The sequence below is a fragment of the Symphalangus syndactylus genome, chromosome X, assembly GCF_028878055.3.
Source record: "Symphalangus syndactylus isolate Jambi chromosome X, NHGRI_mSymSyn1-v2.1_pri, whole genome shotgun sequence".
Classification (NCBI taxonomy): Eukaryota; Metazoa; Chordata; class Mammalia; order Primates; family Hylobatidae; genus Symphalangus; species Symphalangus syndactylus.
In genome coordinates, this window is record NC_072447.2 from 119150508 (window position 1) to 119171239 (window position 20732).

The 20732-nt window shown below is 41.6% G+C and overlaps 1 long non-coding RNA gene, 1 other non-coding gene and 1 pseudogene across 2 annotated transcripts in view; 2 read left to right on the top strand and 1 right to left on the bottom strand.

Moving 5' to 3' along the window:
- Positions 1–20732, bottom strand: part of LOC129476486 (uncharacterized) — a 47128-nt gene that overhangs the window by 24316 nt on the left and 2080 nt on the right. The gene's annotated exons all lie outside the window — the stretch shown is intronic.
- LOC129476573 (small nucleolar RNA SNORA64/SNORA10 family) lies at positions 3276–3356 on the top strand. Its single transcript, XR_008655002.1, has one exon. It is a non-coding gene; the product is annotated as a small nucleolar RNA SNORA64/SNORA10 family (small nucleolar RNA).
- On the top strand, positions 18769–19424 carry LOC129476483 (large ribosomal subunit protein uL13-like; annotated as a pseudogene).

Here is a 20732-nt window from a genome sequence, read left to right on the forward strand (position 1 = left end):
TTTTTTTTTTTTTTTTTTTTTTTTTTGCTGTATGAACAGCAGTCTTGGTGGTTAGCAGCACAAGGTGGGGTCCTTCCCAGGCTGGCACGAGTTTTTCTTCTTTCCACCCTTTGATGAGAACGTGATCTTCAGGATGGTGCTGGTTTACCGGAAATTCTAGGGATGGTATATGTGCTAAAAGACTTTTAGTTTTTGAGAGAAAGGAAAGTGGAAGATAAACCAAGTATATAATTTTTAAGAAATTGACCTTTTGCGTGAGATCAAGACCATCCTGGCTAACATGGTGAAACTCTGTCTCTACTAAAAATATTTTTTAAAAATTAGCCGGGCGTGGTGGCAGGCGCCTGCAGTCACAGCTACTTGGGAGGTTGAGGCAGGAGAATGGCATGAACCCAGGAGGCAGGGCTTGCAGTGAGCCGAGATTGTGCCACTGCACTCCAGCCTGGGAGACAGAGCGAGACTCTGTCTCAAAAACAAAGGAAATTGACCTTTTGTTTTAAACGTGGTAAACTTAGCAGTGGAGTTTATAGTCCTTAGTGCTTTTTTACTGAGAAATTTCCTTTGGCACCTATTTTTCTTAGTTTTTAAGCTAAAGAAAGCCAAATACCATTTTACATTTAACAATGCTTCTTGTATGATTTTTATACCAGATAAGCTAAATTTTATCTTTATATTACTGTGTTATTAATGTTAAGCTTAATTTTAATAAAACCTTATAGACATATTTATCTAATTTTTAATGTTTGACCATAAGGTAAGATTTTATAGACTCTTTCTAACTTTTTATAATTTTTGCTAAAGAGCAAGTTGATGCTTTAAGAAAAACCTGTTATGCTTTTACTTTAATGTCCAGTTCACAGAAAAACTGGATGATACTTCTTCAACTTTAGCTAATATGTTTACACACAGAATTTTCTTTACAATTAACGTTTTAAAACTTGCTTAAACTTTCAAAGCAATAATTTTTTCTAACTTTTTAATGTAGGCAAAAATGTACATTCTTATACCTCCTTATAATCCTTTTACCAAAGGTATATTTTACTTTTCTTATACACCTTGCCCATAAACTTTTTTTTCAATAGTTTTACATTCAGGATGCCTAATTACTCTTAAATTATACAGCATTTTTTCCATAAATTCTTTTTTATAACATTTTTCTCTTTCATGACTTTTGCAGACAATTCTTTGACATGCCTTAGCTTTGTGACTTATTACAAATATTTCTTTCTTTAAACAACCAGTTAATTTATTCCAGGACAAGAATTTACCATATAATACTCTTTTTATATAAATTCTGCCCCCCCCTTTCCCCCCCCTTTTTTTTCTTTAGGATACTTCTGAACTGGTGAGGTGTGCTCACAATGAGGTTTCCTCTAAAAGTTATTTTTTTACCTTTTTTTGTTGTTGTTGTTAGCAAAGCAGTTGCCGCTACAGATTGAATGCATTTGGGCCATCAGCGGGTTACTGGGTTAAGGATTTTTGATAGGAAGGCCTCAGTGCTTTCGGGATACGCCCTTGTTTACACTGACAACAAAGTGGTATTGGAGTGTTATAGGGTTATGGAGAATACCTTCAATTACCAATTATAGGTTTTAAATTTACGTTGGCTTTTAAAGGAATAGGGTACACTTTTTTTTTTAGCTACTTGCATATCTCTCTCTCTCTTTCTCTCTTTGACTTTGTCTCTCTCTCTTTGACTTTCCTTTTGCCTCTGTCTCTTCTTCTCTCTCTGCCTCTCTCTTTCTCTCTCTCTCCTTGACTCCCTCTCTGTCTCTTCCTCTCTCTCTGCCTCTTAGTTCCTCTCTGTCTCTTTCCTTTCTCTCTCTCTCTGCTGGTCTTTCCTTGCCTCTGCCAGCCGCTTATGCTGCTGTTCTCTCAACCACTGTGTGTTGGGGGTGGGGGGTCTAAAACCATCTGTAACCAAGTGTCTATGTATGGGAACTGGTCTCGGTTCCCTGGCTTACAGGTTACCTTGTGCCATACTTTTGAAACAAGGGACCTGTCCAGGCTTCCTTCTAATGGCCAACCTACCTCTAATGCTGGCCAGTCTATCTTACACAAAGTTTTAAGTTTTCCTAGTGTTATAGTACTCCATAGTCTCCTTTAAATTCTTTTTTGAAATTTTTCAACATAGTTCCTAGTAGGGTGGGCTTATTTGTGCCTGACCTATGCTTCTTCGAGACAAAACACCACGCTCACACTGCATGCGCACCACAAAACAAAGAACAGGTAAAAAGAGCACACACACACTTTTGCAGTTTGCACCAAACCAAAATCAAAACCAAAATCAGAGTATCCAGAAATCCAAGCCAGGTCAAAACCAGAACCAAAGTATCACACAATCCAAGTCAAGTCAAAAACAAAAACCAAAGTGCCGGTACAGGCACACCGTGGGTGATCAGGCCATGCTTCCACTCAAATGGAGTAGGCAAGTTCCCAAGACCAATCCTGTCAAGCAACTCAAACCAAGTCAAAACCAAACCAAAGTGCCGATAGAGGCACACCATGGGTGATCAGGCCACGCTTCCACTCAAACAGAGTGGGCAAGTTTCAAAGACTAGTCTTACCAAGTTTTAGATGTCCAGACTCCAAGTGCCCGTTCCTTCCCGGTGTTCAGCCACTGCATTGATCCTCCACGGGGGCCTGCCACACACTGCTCTGATGAGGCATCCCACCGGGGCAAATGCCTACCCGGGAGCGCTCTCAGGATCTGCGTCGCTCGGGCTGGTCCGAGTCCCCCGCAGGGATGTTCCACAGGGCAGGCTTAAACCGCCTAAGGACCTGCCTCGACCATCTGCCAATCACCTCGCTTCCCGGTCAGGGAACCAAGAAATGTAGCAGGACCAGCCGCAGACAAAACTCCTCAGACACCGAGTTAAAAAAGGAAGGGGTTTATTCAGCCGGGGGCATCGGCAAGACTCCTATCTCAAGAGCAGAGCTCCCCGAGTGAGCAATTCCTGTCCCTTTTAAGGGCTCACAACTCTAAGGGGGTGCGCGTGAGAGGGTCATGATTGATTGAGCAAGCAAGGGATATGTGACTGGGGGCTGCATGCACCGATAATTAGATCAGAACAAAACAGGATAGGGATTTTCACAGTGCTTTTCTATACAATGTCTGTAATCTATACATAACACAACCGATTAGGTCAGGGGTCGATCTTTAACTACCAAGCCCAGGGTATGGCACTGGGCTGTCTGCTTGTGGATTTCATTTCTACCTTTTAGTTTTTACTTTTTCTTTTTTTGGAGGCAGAAATTGGGCATAAGACAATATGAGTGGTGGTCTCCTCCCTTACTCTTTGGGAACTCAGATTGGCCTTATGGTGGCCTCTCTTTCCTTGAGGGGTACAACAGGTCTTGGATGGTGGGGGGAAAGATGTTATGAGAATGCAGACCTAGAAGCATTAGCTTTGCCTGGAAGGGCGCCTGTAGTCCCAGCTACTCGGAGAGGCTGAGGCAGGAGAATGGCCTGAACCCGGGAGGCGGAGCTTGCAGTGAGCCGAGATTGTGCCACTGCACTCCAGCCTGGGCGACAGAGCGAGACATCGTCTCAAAAAAAAAAAAAAAAAAAAAAAAAGCGAAATCATTTCCAAGGATATGCCATTTGATGTGGGACTTGAAGGATAGTTAGGTATCTGCTAGATTAAAAACGAATGTGAGAGCAGGCCTCAGAGAGGAACAGAGGGTAAATGATTAGTTACTGTTTACCAATACTATGTGCCAGGCACTGTATTAGGTGGTTTATATGTTATATTTTATCCTTCATTCAATAACAATTTATTGAGCATGTGCTATATACCTAGCACTATGTTGAGTTGCCAATTGTCTGAATTTTCCCATGAGGATACCAAGGCACACAGAGATGAAGTGACTTTTCCAAAGCTACACAGATAGTAAGAGACAAACACAGATTTAAACCAAATTCTGACTCTCTCCTAAACACACATGTTTTCAATTCCACTCTCCCAAGCTGGATTATATAGGTATATAGGCAAATTTGGGAAATAATGAAATATCTGGTGTGGCTAGAATATATAAGGGAATGTGGGAGTTGAGGGAGGGGGTGAGGAGCAGCTGCAGAAAATCTGTGGAATGTTTCACTAATTTGCATGTTAATGTTTCAATATCTGATCATTTGCATTTGATTTTAGAAAAAGAAATAATTCCTTTTTTCCTGCCTTTCTGAGAAGATCCTGGAATAGGTAAAATAATAACTTAAGTTTTTAAAAACTTATGACCCCATAATGTGGAGGGGGAAAAACAAAACAAAACAAAAACGAATTAAAATTGATTATCAATGCAATCATTTTTTACTTGCAATTACTTTAAAACATCATAAGTCATGAATATTTATCACCTTGCTTTCCAGACAATATACCACGACCCAACCAATGATAAGAGAACAGCTGTCTGAAGCAAATATGCAGAAGAGTACCAAATAAAAATGACAGCTTTCATGTTGAATCATAACTATATTGTGTTTGGAGAGTTCCATGTTTTCTTATTCCAGAAAACATTGCCAAAATCTGCATATACCTTGAAAACTCATTACCTATAAAATTAAATCTTGTTAAATGATCTATATATGTGTTGAGTAGTGTTACAAAATAAAAGGAAGTGTTTTGCAATTAAGATTGAATTGTTAAGCAGTACAAACCAACAGTGATTTCATGATATTTCTTTTCTTTTTTTTAAGCAGGAGTCTCAGGCCAGGCACGGTAGCTCACGCCTGTAATCCTAAGACTTTGGAAAGCTGAGGTGGGTGGATCACTGAAGGCCAGGAGTTCAAGACCAGCCTGACCAACGTGATGAAACCCTGTCTCTACTAAAAATACAAAAAATTAGCCAGGTATGGTGGCGTAAGCCTGTAATCCTGGCTACTGGGGAGGCTGAGGCACGAGAATCACTTGAAGCCAGGAGGCAGAGGTGGCAGTGAGTCGAGATCACACCACTGCACTCCAGCCTGAGCCGCAGAGCGAGACTGTCTCAAAAAAAAAAGGAAGGAAGGAAGGACGAATGGAAGGAAGGAAGGGAGGGAGGGAGGGAAGGAGGGATGAAGGAAGAGAGAGAAGAAAGAAAAAAGAAAGAAAGAAGAAGAAGAAAGAGAAAGAAAGAAACAAAGAAAGAGAAAGAAAGAAGAAAGAAAGAAAGAAAGAAAGAAAGAAAGAAAGAAAGAAAGAAAGAAAGAAGGAAAGAGAGAGAGAAAGAAAGAAAGAGTCTTGCTGTGTCACCCAGGCTGGAGTGCAGTGGCTCTATGACAGCTCACTGTAGCCTCCAACTTCTAGGCTTGAGGGATCCTCCTGCCTCAGCCTCCTGAGCAACTGGGACTACAGGTGTGCACCACCATGCCCTGCTAATTTTTTAAATTTTTTGTAGAGACAGGGGTCTCGTTTTCCTGCCCAGGCTGGTTTTAAACGCCAGGCTTCAAGCAGTCTTCCCACTTCACCTCCCAAAGTGTTGGGATTACAGGCGTAAGCCACCTACTGGCCTCCTGGTATTTCTATAACGCCTTCAGGGCAGTAATTGAAATTACCTATTTTAGGGATCCTGGAAAAGAATTGTACCTTGCCCTGAGATTTAAGATATTGGTTTTAAGTTTGTAGATGTTACTGTTTAAGCAAATACTTTCCATGGAATACCAAAGCATTACAATTAATTTGATGGTTTATAATAGGAATAAGTGAAAATATAAAAATTAGCTATGAGCACAGCACTTTCATTTTATATAATTTTTAAATAATTAAAAATCTGTGTATTTAATTTATATAATACTTTACGCTCTCATACACATTATAAATTATGTATCAGTTTCCCTTTTAGAAATGAAACTCGTATTTCTAATTATTTATCAAATGCTATAAGGCATCTGGAAAAAATTACAGTACTACTGATAAGCATTCAATTAGCCCAATTTTCTGACCTGCACTTTGGAGGCTGAGCTGTTCCAAATCTTCAGAGCCTTTTCCTTCCTCCACAAAAAAAAAAAAAAAAATGGGTTGATACAAATGTTAATGAAGGTATTGATTCATTTTTTAAAAATAATATATTTAATTCAAAATGGAAAACAAGGCACAGGAAAGACCTTAATGTTCTGAATCATTTCTGGTAAAAAAAAAAAAAAAGATACATATTACTGTTTTAAATATTGCAAGACAAATTCGAAAGAAGAAAGAATCCTTGACAACTGGTTTTCATCTTGCACATCCATTCTGTGCATCTGAGGAGCTCCAATACATAAGTATACGTTGCTGGGAGCTAGGAGATGCTGGTATTTACATTCAGATTTAAGGGAAGTATTGCCAACCCTTTGCAATCTGTTACCTATGCTTCTCTCCTTTGTGGGATTTCTCTTCTGTAAAAGCTGAAATTCACACTAATCCAGAGCGATTATACCATTTTAATGAGCAGTACATGCTTTGATGAAGGTAAAAAAGAAATTGGAAACGTTATTAAAAAGCTGCAGTTTATTTATCAGCTTTGATGAAGAGAAAAGAAAGGATCTGTTCCTATAACAGAAAAAAAAGATTGTATATACTCAAAGATCAGGTAAGGGAGAAAGAAGACTTAAGGAAGCAAAGCAAATGAAGCCTTTCCATTGTGTGGCAGAATGACCTGACAAGGGACCTCTTTGCAGACATTGAATTGTTCCTGATGATGTGAATAATTTACTCCAGCCTCCCAAGGAATAATATAGTGACTTTCATGTCTCTTACAGTAGAGTTATTAATTAGAGAGCAGGTTCAAGGAGCAGCTCAAATAAAGAATCTTTGCATTCTGTGATCTGTCTGGGGTACTGTCTCAAAACTAACAAATCATCTCTCCACTGAGGTGCTATTCAGATTTTCTTTGCCTTACCTTGCTTCCTCATCAACCCCTTATCTTGGATTAGATCCTTAAGGCTTGGATTTTTCATTTCCTTTGGTTGACAAGGTTCCTGACCTTAGTCAGTCCAGTACTGGCCCTATACTTCTGCGTAGGTGCAAGACTTTGAAACACACTTATACCCTACTGAGCCAGTACCCTACCGTTGACGTCACTTCTGTAGAACACTGACAGCTGAAAGGGACTCCACCCTACTACATGACATCCGTTATGGAAATGTCTCTGAAGTGCATCATTATGTAGCATATTTGCAAAGCCACATTTAAAAAGGAAATATATAAAAAGAAAATTATAATCCTCAAAAGGCCACCTGTTTAACTTTATAAAAGAACTTGAAAAAATAAAAGATTAGGGCAAGTCATTTTGCTGTTGCAGGGCTCATTTTACTCATCTGTACTGCAAGGAAAGTGGTCTATAATATTCCTTCCAATACAAATATCTCATGGTTTTAATTATCAAATTATTTTACTTTTAAAATTTGATGCTTCAAAAGACCCTAAATTAAGTAAAATTGAATGAAATGGAAGCCATATGCTTTGGGTGTTTTTCTTTTTATAACACATTAAATTTAGAATAAATTTAATTGGTTTAAAACTACCCCTCTAAAATGGTTTATGTGACCCATAATTCAAAGTTTATCAGGTAGAATAAGTTGGGCTATAATCGTGTATTTTCTAAAAACAAAAAAACTGGATAAATTGGCCGATCACGGTGGCTCACATCTGTAATCCCAGCACTTTGGGAGGCTGAGGCAGGCAGATCACTTGAGGCCAGGAGTTCGAGACCAGCCTGGGAGACATGGTGAAACCCTGTCTCTGCTAAAAATACAAAAATCATTAGTCCAGGCGCGGTGGCTCATGCCTGTAATTCCAACACTTTGAGAGGCCGAGGTGGGTGGATCACCTGAAGTCAGGATTTCAAGACCAACCTGCACGACATGGTGAAACCCCATCTCTACCAAAAATACAAAAATTAGCCAGACGTAGTGGTGCGTGCCTATAATCCCAGCTACTCAGGAGGCTCAGGCAGGAGAATCGCTTGAACCCGGGAGGCGGAGGTTGCAGTGAGCTGAGATCACGCCATTGCACTCCAGCCTGGACAACAGAGCAAAACTCCATCTCAAAAAAAAAAGAGCGAAAATTGGATATATTAAGCCTGCCTTTTAATACCATCTTCTGCTATTTTCTTATACCATATATTCTAATACAATATCTTCTAATACTGTCATCTAGGTAATTAGGTTTCCGCATATGAATTTTGGGGGGACATAAACATTCAGACCATAGCATATAATAAAACATATGTGCTTATCTAAGAGATTTATCACCAGTGAGCTAATCATTTTTTCAAGGAAGTGAGAAGAAAGGTGCAATCATTGATAGTGTTCCTTTGCCTTATTTTTAAGATAAAAGTACAGTGAATGCTTCCTGTAAAATCCTTTGATTCTAATCACAAACTGTAGCATCAAACAAGAGATGGAATCATCCCACACGCTCACACATCTCAGCTCCTGCATTACTAGCAAAATGATCTTGGGCAAAAGTTACTTATTCCTTAAATCTTAGTTTTCTCATCTGAAAATGGGAAAAATAATGCTTTCGTTAATGAGATAGTTATTAGCATTAAATGAGATCATGTATATAAAGTTTCTAGTACAAGGCCTAGGAGAAGCTCAATAAGCAATAGTTATAGTAGTTGCCATTTTATTCCTCCTCACTCCCTCCCACTCGCAAATTTGGCCATTGTGATTACATTCAAATTTGAAAGGCGAAAAAGAAGAGAGAGTAGACAGCCATCCCATCAGTTGCTTGGCATGAAAGATTGTGAAGACCTAAGATTGTAATAATGAAAGAGTGCTAATTTCAGTCTGTTTCATATCATCAGTCATAAGCCAACTCCTAAATACCTCTTTGAGAACACAGCTCCATCCAGATGACAAGATCGTATTGGAGCAAGAACAGTAATCCAGACAGGGGTCAACAGACTACAGCCTGATGACCCAAACTGTTGTTGTCCTTGTAAGTTTTATTGGCACACCATCATGCCCGTTTGTTTGTTTGTTTGTTTATTTATTTATTTTTGAGACAGACTCTTGCTCTGTCACCAGGCTGGAGTGCAGTAGCATGATCTCGGCTCACTGCAACCTCCACCTCCAGAGTTCAAGCAATTCTCCTGCCTTAGCCTCCTGAGTAGCTGGGATTACAGGCACGTGCCACCACGCCCAGCTAGTTTTTTTGTATTTTTAGTAGGGACAGGGTTTCACCATGTTGGCCAGGATGATCTCCATCTCCTGACCTCATGATCTGCCCACCTCGGCCTCCCAAAGTGTTGGGATTACAGGCATGAGCCACCGTGCCCGGCTTTATTTATTTTTTAATTTATTTATTTTGAGATGGAGTCTGGCTCTGTTGCCCAGGCTGGTGTTCAGTGGCGTGATCTCAGCTTGCTGCAACCTCCGCCTCCCGGGTTCAAGCAATTCTCGTGCCTCAGCCTTCTGAGTAGCTGGGACTACAGGAAAGTGCCACCGTGGCTGGCTAATTTTTTTATTTTTATTTTTATTTTATATGTATTTGTTTTTGAGACAGAGTCTTGTCCTGTCGCCCAGGCTGGAGTTCAGTGCTGCAATCTCGGCTCATTGCAACCTCCGCCTCCTGGGTTTAAATGATTCTTGTGCCATAGCCTCCAGAATAGCTGGGACTACAGGTGCAAGCCATCAGGCCCAGCTAATTTTTTGTATGTGTAGTAGAGATTGGGTTTCACCATGTTAGCCAGGCTGGCCTCGAACTCCCGGCCTCAAGTGATCCGCCTCCCTCAGCCTCCCAAAGTGCTGGGAGTACAGGCATGAACCACCACACCCAGCTGTTTGTTTGTTTATTTTTTATTTTTGAGATGGAGTCTTGCTCTGTTTCCCAGGGTGGAGTGCAATGCCACGATTTCAGCTCACTGCAACCTCTGCCTACAAGGTTCAAGCGATTCTCCTGTCTCAGCCTCCTGAGTAGCTGGGATTACAGGTATGCACCACCATGCCCTGCTAATTTTTGTGTTTTTAGTAGAGGAGGGGTATAGTCACGTTGGCCAGGCTGGTCTCGAAATCTGACCTCAGGTGATCCATCTGCCTCGGCCTCCCACAGTGCTGGGATTACATGCGTGAGCCACCCGCCCAGCCTCTTTATTTAATTTTTATGATTGCAGGCCGGGCGCAGTGGCTCAGGCAAAGTTTGCTAACTTCTGACTTAGGATAATCTTAGGCATATGATCTCAATTCACGTGGCGTCCTTTCCAGAGGACTCCCAGATATTTAAAACTTTTTATAAAGCCTTAATTAAACATAGTTTTAGGTCTACTCTATTCCAACCACCAAATGATAGTGTTGCTCAGTGTATGAAAGGGAATGCCTCCCTGAATGAACAACTTTACATTCTCTTTTCACCCTTGTTCAGGTGAATCTACGGCATTGATAAAGAAACAAACCAGTGAAAACATTATTGGTTCTGAATTACCAAAGAGATGTGTGTTGATTCAGAATGAAACTTCTTATCCTGAAACCTTCTGTGACACTTCCTAAGGAATTTCTTGGTTACTTAAACCAAATGTCCAATTATCTCTATAACTGCAAGTATTTATGAAAACTGTGGCATGATTTAAATACCTCGACCCATTTAGTCATATGGTAATTCAAACCTTTTTAAAAATATCAAAAAAGCACTAGATCACCTTTTACTGCCTAGGTTCTGTTTCTGGCTTATTTGATTTGTTTAAATTTTTTTTTGTAATGTTTAATTTACATCTCTTTTGTAGTAAGTTAAAGCACTATGTTATTCTTTCAGTGACAGTGACAAAAATGGGAACATGCTAACCAAGAAGTGGATGAATTTACCTCCCAAGGCCCTTTTGATTGCATGAGTTTAGTTTCTTCCTTGCAATTGCAGATCCTTTCATATCATATCCTCATTAGCATGGTTTTCCTTGTGCTTAACAGCCTAATTCTGTCATCTCCTTCTCTTTTTGAATAGCAGCTATATAGAGATATGTTAAATCAAACTAAAATTTGGCCTGAGAAAGTCTTTGTACTTGTATACTCGAATTCTTAAGTATAAACTGCAACCTAACTTAGTAGGTAAACAAACTGAAAACCTAATTTAGGAGTAGGCTTCTATAACAATAGCTGCGTCTCAGCCAATCACAGCCGCCATACTTAAACAACCACTCACAGGCAGCCAGCTGCTCAAACCCTGCTCAAATAAGGCAAAGGCCCAGCTGTTTCTGTACTCGCTTCTGTTTTCTGTATGTCATTTTCCTGATTCTGTCCATAAATCTCCTCTGACCATGGGGCAGCCCTAGAATCTCTGAATCTGTTCTGATTCTGGGGGCTGGCTAATTCTCGAATCGTTTTTGTTTTTCTTGCTCAGTTAAATTCTGTTAATTTTAACCTGCCTAAAGTAACAGATCTAATTCACATACCATATAGCTCACCAATTAAAATTGTACAATTCGATAGTTTAAAATTTATTCATATAGTTATGCAACCATCACTACAATCTATTTTAGAATATTTTCATTACCCCAAAAAGGAACCCCACTAGCAGTCACTCCTCATTTTCCTCCAATTGCCCATTCCCCCAGTCCTAGGCAACCACTAATCTACTTTCTGTCTCTATGGATTTTCCCTTTTTGTACATTTTATATAAATGGAATCATACAATATGTGGTCTTTTGTTACTGGCCTGTTTCACTTAGCATAATGTTTTCAAGGTTCATCCATGGTGTCACACTGTCAATCTCTTTTTAAAGTCATTATTTTGCATACCTAGTAAACGCAGACCCGAATATTTAACTATAAGCATTCTTGGTAGAATAAACAGTTATAGCATTTAAATTTCTTTTTTTTATTAATTTTTTTTGCACACAAAAAACAATAAACATTTTCTAAAAATACATACAAACAAAAAGATGCGTATCAAACATATTAGGAAGGTTGCACATGGGAAGTCAGGGAATAGAAATGGGGGGTGGGAGTTAAAATAAATGAGAGAGGGACTTTATATGGATCAGTGATAATAACTCAATCCTCTATTTGACAAAGAAGAGGGAGAAGGAAGAGGAAGAAAAAGAAAGTGGGATAAAGGATCAGAAAGGGAGGAAAATAGAAAAAATTAGAGTATGACTCCAGGGTAGACCTGTTTTGTTGTCACTGAGTTGGTTGGTTAGTTTGTCTGTTGTATTTTTCATGTTTCGCCAAGTTGGCCAGACTGGTCTCGAACTCCTAGCCCGAAGTGATCAATCTGCCTCGCCCCCCAGAGTGCCGGGACCACAGGCGTGAGCCACCACGTCCAGCCCCCACATTGCTTCTGGCCTCCGTGGTAGACCTCCCAGATGGAGCGGCCGGGCAGAGGCGCTCCTCACTTCTTCCCATACACGGGGCGGCCGGGCAGAGGCGCTCCTCACTTCCCAGACGGGGCGGCCAGGCAGAGACGCTCCTCACTTCTTCCCAGATGATAGGTGGCCAGGCAGAGGCGCTCCTCACTTCCTAGACGATGGGTGGCCGGGCAGAGGCACTCCTCACTTCCCAGACGATGGGTGGCCGGGCAGAGGCACTCCTCACTTCCCAGACGGGGCGGCCGGGCAGAGGCGCTCCTCACTTCCCAGACGGGGCGGCCGGGCCGAGGCGCTACTCACTTCCCAGACGATGGGTGGCCGGGCAGAGGCGCTCCTCACTTCCCAGACGATGGGTGGCCGGGCAGAGGCTCTCCTCACTTCCCAGATGGGGCGGCCGGGCAGAGGCGCTCCTCACTTCTTCCCGGACGGGGCGGCCGGGCAGAGGCGCTCCTCACCTCCCAGACGGGGTGGCCGGGCAGAGGCGCTCCTCACCTCCCAGACGATAGGTGGCCGGGTAGAGGCGCTCCTCACTTCCCAGACGATGGGTGGCCGGGCAGAGGCGCTCCTCACTTCCCAGACGATGGGTGGCCGGGCAGAGGCGCTCTCACTTCCCAGACGGGGCGGCCGGGCAGAGGCGCTCCTCACTTCCCAGACGGGGCGGCCGGGCAGAGGCGCTCCTCACTTCCCAGACGATGGGTGGCCGGGCAGAGGCGCGCCTCACCTCCCAGACGATGGGTGGCCGGGCAGAGGCGCTCCTCACTTCCCAGACGGTGGGTGGTCGGGCAGAGGCGCTCCTCACTTCCCAGACGGGGCGGCCGGGCAGAGGCGCTCCTCACTTCCCAGACGGGGCGGCCGGGCAGAGGCGCTCCTCACCTCCCAGACGATGGGTGGCCGGGCAGAGGCGCGCCTCACCTCCCAGACGATGGGTGGCCGTATAGCATTTAAATATCTGATTACATTCTCTCTCTCTCTCTCTCTCTCACACACACACACACACACACACACACACACACACACACACACACATAATGCAGGTAGACACTCATAAATTCACCAAAATTTGGCATCACATATTCAGAAATCAGTTAAACACAATAGACTGGACATGACTTTCTTTAGAAGTCTGGCTAGTGCTGTGGAGAATTATGGATAATCCTTATAAATTTTGAAATGTGCGCTACAATTTATTCTGAAGGGTTGTTTGTATATGTTTAAAAGACTTTTTTTCATAGGAAGCCTCCAATATTTCAAATTACCTTCTAATAAAGGTTGAGGTTGAATATTTCACCAAAAAGAATGCTTTATAGCCCAGACACACAAAATGATAACATCAAGTTGTATATCTGAGCTAGTGCACTCACCTACCTTAAATTCTCTGTAAGTTACAGGCGTGTTATTAATAATACTTCCTTAAGGCCGGGCGCGGTGGCTCACGCTTGTAATCCCAGCACTTTGGGAGGCCGAGGCGGGCGGATCACGAGGTCAGGAAATCGAGACCACGGTGAAACCCCGTCTCTACTAAAAATACAAAAAATTAGCCAGGCGTGGTGGCGGGCGCCTGTAGTCCCAGCTACTCGGAGAGGCTGAGGCAGGAGAATGGCGTGAACCCGGGAGGCGGAGCTTGCAGTGAGCGGAGATCGCGCCACTGCACTCCAGCCTGGGGGACAGAGCGAGACTCCGTCTCAAAAAAAAAAAAAATACTTCCTTAAAAGCAAAATGTGATATGTGCCAATTAATTATGTAAATCTCATTGATGGAGGGATTATTATGGCTCTAACTAAAGCAACTGTCAAAATTACTGTAACCTGGCCAGGCACGGTGGCTCATGCCTGTAATCCCAGCACTTTGGGAGATGGGTGGATCACTTGAAATCAGGAGTTTGAGACCAGCCCGGCCAACACGGTGAAACCCAGTCTCTACTAAAATACAAAAATTAGCCAGGCGTGGTGGCGCACCTGTAATCCCATCTACTCAGGAGGCCCGAGAATCGCTTGCACCCAGGAGTTGGAAGGTTGCAGTGAGCCGAGATTGCATCATTGCACTCCAGTCTGGGTGACAGAGCGAGACTCCGTCTCAAAAAAAAAAAAAAAAAAAACCAGACAAACAAAATTACTGTAACTAAAAGCAAGACCTTCTGTAACTTGCAGTTTAATTAATGTAAGACAAGAAAGATTCATAAGTCTTTTCTTTTATTTTCCTTCCCTCCTTCCCTCTCTCCCTCCCTCTCTCCTTCTCTTTCTCTCTTTTTTTTTATTATTATACTTTAAGTTCTAGTGTACATGCACACAACGTGCAGGTTTGTTACATATGTATACATGTGCCATGTTGGTGTGCTGCACCCATTAACTCTACATTTACATTAGGTATATCTCCTAATGCTATCCCTCCCCCCTCCCCCAACCCCAGGACAGGCCCTGGTGTGTGATGTTCCCCTCTCTCTTTTCTTTTCTTTCTTTCCTTTCTTCCTTCTGCTTCCCTCTTTCCCTCCCTCCCTCCCTTCCTTCCTCCCTTCCTTCCTTCTTTTCTTTCCTTCTTTCAACAGGGTCTTACTCTGTTTTCCAGGCTGGATTTCAGTGGTGATATCATAGCTCACTGCAGCCTCAACCTCCCAGCCTCAAGTGACCCTCCAACTTCAGCCTCCCAAGTAGCTGGAACTACAGGCATGTACCACCACATCCGGCTAATTTTTGTATTTTTTGTAGACACTGGGTTTTGCGATGTTGCCCAAGCTGGTCTCAAATTCCTGGGCTCAAGTGATCTACCCACCTCGGCTTCCAAAAGTGCTGGGATTACAGGCATGAGCCCAGCCCACAAGTCTTCTTAATCACTAAAGTAAGTATAACAAATATATTTTCTCTTTTAAAAAGATTACGTTAATGAGATCCCAAGCAATCTTCCTTCCCATTGATGTTATCACTGCACCTTTGTGGTAGGCAAATTCTCAGTTTTTCTTTTGCAGATAAGAAAGTAGAAGCCTGGAAAGAAAGCCCAAACTCAAAAACTCACCTAAAGCTTTCCCATTTTGCTTTCTTATGTTAAATTAAGTTTAGCCTGGTTGGGTGTGGTGGCTCAGGCCTCTAATCCCAGTAGTTTACGAGGCCCAGGCAGGTGGATCACTTGAGCCCAGGCGTTCAAGTCCAGCCTGGACAACATGGCAAAACCCTGTCTCTACTACAAAAAATAATTAGTCGGGTGTGGTGGCACGAGCCTGTAGTCCCAGCTACTTGGGAGACTTGAGGTGTGAGAATCACCTAAGCCTGGGAAATTGAGGCTTCAGTGAGCCATGATCGTGCCACTGCACTCCAACTTGGGTGACAGAGCGAGACCCTGCCAAAAAAAAAAAAAAGTATTTCTATACATAGTGTACTGTAACCTAAACAGATGTGTAAACACACTGTAACCCTCACTTGTAAAAATTACTGAGTTTTGGCCAATAAAGGCAGCCAATTGTTCAAACTGAGTTCAAATAAAGCAAATGCCAAGCTGTAACCAATCCAGCTATTGCTGTACCCCACTTCCATTTTCTGTATGTCACTTTTCTTTTTCTGTCCATAAATTCTCTCTGAACATGTGGCAGCACCAGAGTCTCTCTGCACCTAGTCTGGTTTGGGGTGGCTGCCCCATCGTTCATTGCTCAATTAAACTGTTAAATTTAATTTGTCTGAAGTTTTTCTTTTATCACTTCCTAGGAATGAAAATGGTTTTCATTTCTACTTGCCTATATCAAGTCTTACCCATCTTTGTCAAGCCTAGCTCAAGTTCCATTGCACAAAGGATGCCTTCTATAACTGCTTTAGCCCTATTATTCTCATTCTTTTCAGCCTACCTACGGTGCTTCTTATATATTCTATCTTGAATTGTTTTCTCATTATTTCAGTTATGTGGACTTTGATCTTGAATTAATATTAGACTATTGTTTTGAGACCATACTTTTTCTATGTTGCTTATAATAGTTATCTGATTAATTAGATATTTAACACCCAGAAAGTCGGCGGGGGAGGGTGATACTTTAATTTTGAGCATTTCCAGTGATGATAGTGATCTTTATTAAATCTATATATTATAAAGTCCATACTGATTAAATATGTCCTAATCCTATTAAAGAGACTTCAATTAATTTTTTGTCTTTTTTATTTTTTAATTTTCTTATTCTCAGATACTGATAATTATTTTTTTAACAAGTGAAAATCTGAAATAACCTTGGACATGTCAGAGTAATTTCTTTATGTGAATGTGCATGTAAGATAGTTGGCCTGCATTAGCAGACATTCAGATATCTTTAGGTATGAAAAATATTTGACAATTGCCTATTCACTATTAATATTCATGTCCTATACATGTGTGCATTTTGAGTTGGAAACATAAAAACACTTCACTAATAAACAGTGGTAATAACTGTTCAAATCTGTATCCTATGGATCAAAAAAAAAATTAAGAATTGTCCAGGTCTTCCAAGATTTCCTGTATGCCAAGTATTTTAAGTATGAGAGAAACCTTTAAAATCATACTTAATTTTAATAAAAATGTCATCTCACAGCACACTGAATAAAAAGAGGGATTAGGATCAATCCAAGAACCTAAAATATCACAACATGGAATAGAATTATCCATGAATTAAAAAGATGATTTAAAAAAGGATAATTCCTTGAAAATAATCTGATAAAATAAAATACAATTAATTAAAACAGACTAGTACACAATTGTACATTTAGAAACTGAGAAAACAATTAGGTGTGTAAGAAAAATGATTTAGTATTGAATTGATCAAGATTCTTTAAGTTATTCCTGGCTTATATAAAGTTTATGCAGCAAAATCATATTTTAATAGACTACAGAAAGGAGGTTTTTAAAAACTTGATAAAAATTATCCCGGATGGGATGAGGAAAAAGAAGAAAAACATAAAATAAAATAAAATAAAAAATGGATAAAAAGTTCAAGCCAGTGGTCAGGCATGGTGGCTCACCTCTATAATCCCAGCACTTTGGGAGGCTGAGGCAGGTGGATCACCTCAGGTCAGGAGTTCGAGAGGAGCCTGGCCAACATGGTGAAACCCCATCTCTACTGAAAAACCAAAAATTGGCCGGGTGTGGTGTCAGGTGCCTATAATACCAGCTACTTGGGAGGCTGAGGCAGGAGAATCACTTGAACCCGGGAGGCAGAGGTTGCAATGAGCTGAGACAGCACCATTGCACTCCAGCCAGGGTGACAAGAGTGAAACTCTGTCTCAAGAAAAAAAAAAAAGTTCAAGCCAGCAATGACATGTTAAGAATAAAAAATTAAAAATGGATAAAAGAGGAAACTGACAACTTACTCTAGGAAAATTTCAGGGAAAATTTTAGACTATGTACACATAATACATTGTGAGCTAGACTGGGGAGAGTGTTGGGAAGAACAATAGGAAAAAGAGCAAGAAAAAGGGGAATGTGCATATCAAAAGGAGGAAGGAAAGGTAGTTTGGACAGACAAAAAACCTAAGAGAGATATTGGAGCCTTCCTATGATATCAATGGAGGACAGGAAGAATAAATGGTTTTCAAAATTTTGTGATATTGACTTTAAGTGATTTATTACAAAGGCATTAGGATTGAAAATTGGAAGTGGAAGGAAAGGTAAAAACTCTTAGGTTATTGATTCACAAGGTTTGTGAGAGTCCTATATATATTAATAGCTTTTTGTTGCTGTTGTTTAACAAGAGTAGACTCATAAAATAACCATTAGTTCAACAAACATTTACTGAACTCCTATGTGTCAGGCACTATGCAAGTCACTGTCAAAATGAATTAAAGCCTATAAGCAGGTGGAGGGAACCCTGACAAACATCTGTGCAGGCTTTTTGATATAGATAAGAAAACAATCAACTTTGGATTACTTCGTGAATGATCCTCTGTGAGGTAAATTGTTGGCGTGAAAGATTATAAAGAAATGCTGTTTAAGAGCTTTGAGCCTGAGGATCCTTTCTTCCAGCAAAATGCTAAATTTGAAAAGATCCTTTAGATTCTGGGCAACACAAAGGTAGCTTAGTTACATCAAACTGGCTGGGTATCTTAATAGTATTCATTAAAATGGAGTTCTACCTGGATTATATAGTGGAGCTTGTTAAACAGGAATCTCAGCTAGCATCCAAATAGGTGCTTCTGTGTTTAGGGCGTGTTTTATCTGTTGGAAAGTTACTGAGGCAATGAGAACTAATGCCATCAGCTAGGTACTCTGCAGCTTTGAAACTATGGACTATTGCATTTCACTTAAAATGACATTTCTTGACTGAATTCTAACATCCTCAGTGATAGTGGTGAATGAAGACTTTTATCAAAGTATAGATTCTATTAAGCTTTTAAAAATTTTTATTAATTTTTTTTGTAGAGATGAGGTCTTGCTATGTTGTCCAGGCTGGTCCTGAACTCCTGGCCTCATGCAATCCTCCCACCGCACAGCCTCCCAAAGTGCTGGATTACAGGCGTGAGCTACCCCACTCGGACCAATGTAAGCTTTTTTTTTTGAATAAAAAACAGGAACTGTACCTTTCCCAAGCGGCTGCCGAAGATGGCGGAGGTGCAGGTCCTGGTGCTTGATGGTCGAGACCATCTCCTGGGCCGCCTGGCGGCCATCGTGGCTGAACAGGTACTGCTGGGCCGGAAGGTGGTGGTCGTACGCTGCGAAGGCATCAACATTTCTGGCAATTTCTACAGAAACAAGTTGAAGTACCTGGCTTTCCTCCGCAAGCAGATGAACACCAACCCTTCCCGAGGCCCCTACCACTTCCGGGCACCCAGCCGCATCTTCTGGCGGACCGTGCGAGGTATGCTGCCCCACAAGACCAAGCGAGGCCAGGCCGCTCTGGACCGCCTCGAGGTGTTTGACGGCATCCCACCGCCCTACGACAAGAAAAAGCGGATGGTGGTTCCTGTTGCCCTCAAGGTTGTGCGTCTGAAGCCTACAAGAAAGTTTGCCTATCTGGGGCGCCTGGCTCACGAGGTTGGCTAGAAGTACCAGGCAGTGACAGCCACCCTGGAGGAGAAGAGGAAAGAGAAAGCCAAGATCCACTACCGGAAGAAGAAACAGCTCATGAGGCTACGGAAACAGGCCGAGAAGAACGTGGAGAAGAAAATTGACAAATACACAGAGGTCCTCAAGACCCACGGACTCCTGGTCTGAGCCCAATAAAGACTGTTAATTCCTAAAAAAAAAAAAAAAAACAGGAACTGTAAATAGCATATACATAGGATTCTTAATATTTTTACTTTAAATTCTAGAATTTGAAAAATAAACTAAAATTGAATACAACGTAATTGAGACAAATATATCTGCACTGGAAAATTTAGCTTACAGAGTCCCTTCATGCTATTGCTCAGTCTATAATTTTAAGTTTAAGAGCAGGTGGAAGCTCTTCAGCGGTGACTGACAGACACCATAAAAGGTAGAAAACTGAAGGAGCCTATTTCGTGTATCTAAAAATTTTTTGTAAAGAATTCCAGAAGTCACACCAAACCTTGGGCCAATTACTGAATGCTAGAAATCTCATTTGGGAGCTTACTGTAAATGTGTGTGGCAACGCAATGACTCCATGTTCAATCCAACGCCAACATGTTTAAATCGGTATTTTTGTGCTGACCCAAACCTGAACCAGTAGAAAATCTCCGATAACAGAAATTCAATGTTTGTGAAAGCATGATTGCCCTCTCATTTCTTTTTCACCTTCCTGTGCCTTTCATAAGTTCTTCCAGTTGGTTAATCATTAATTAATATTTAACAAGGCTTTTTCCTAGTGCCAAGTCCTCTGCTAGTCTAGCCTTTAGGCAATATATGAACTCCCCAAGTTCTTCCCTTTTAAGAAGCCTTGGCACTCACTACAGATTAATTTCTCTAAGGAAATTCATAATGGCAGATGAAATAGGGGTTCCTTTTCAAGAACATTCAATTTTAAAGCCTCTCAGCATTTTTTCCTAGTATATGTAAAATGCGACTTAATTGAACTAATTTTAAATGTTGACAGAACTTTCCAAGCACACATTTCCTGAACAAAATGGTTACGACTGGAACAGGAAAGGGCTTAGACTTTTTCTTCTACAGCTATCCCACAAGTCAGTCTCTTGACTTGACCCTGCAAAATCCCTCAAACTCTGGCTCTCTGAGTTGATTTTGGATCCACGATGAGCCATAGGTTTGGAATGCAGATAACCTCCACGTGTATTAATGAAAGAGGTCAGCTATGACGTGGAAGCCGTCTCCTGGGCAGAGAAGGAGAAGAAATGGCAGTCTGGGGAGCAGTAACATGTCTCCAAGTTTTCTCTGGTGAAAGGAGACTGATGAGAATTGATACCCATTTCCGGTCAAAAGAGTGGAACCAAGGTACTTCCAACCACCTCCTCTCACCCCTCTCCGCATGGACAAACATACCAGACAGGTGATGTGGGATAACAATTTACTTGGCATGAGGCCAAAAGCTTGAGGGCCCTGCGCTGCCCATATTCTTCTCC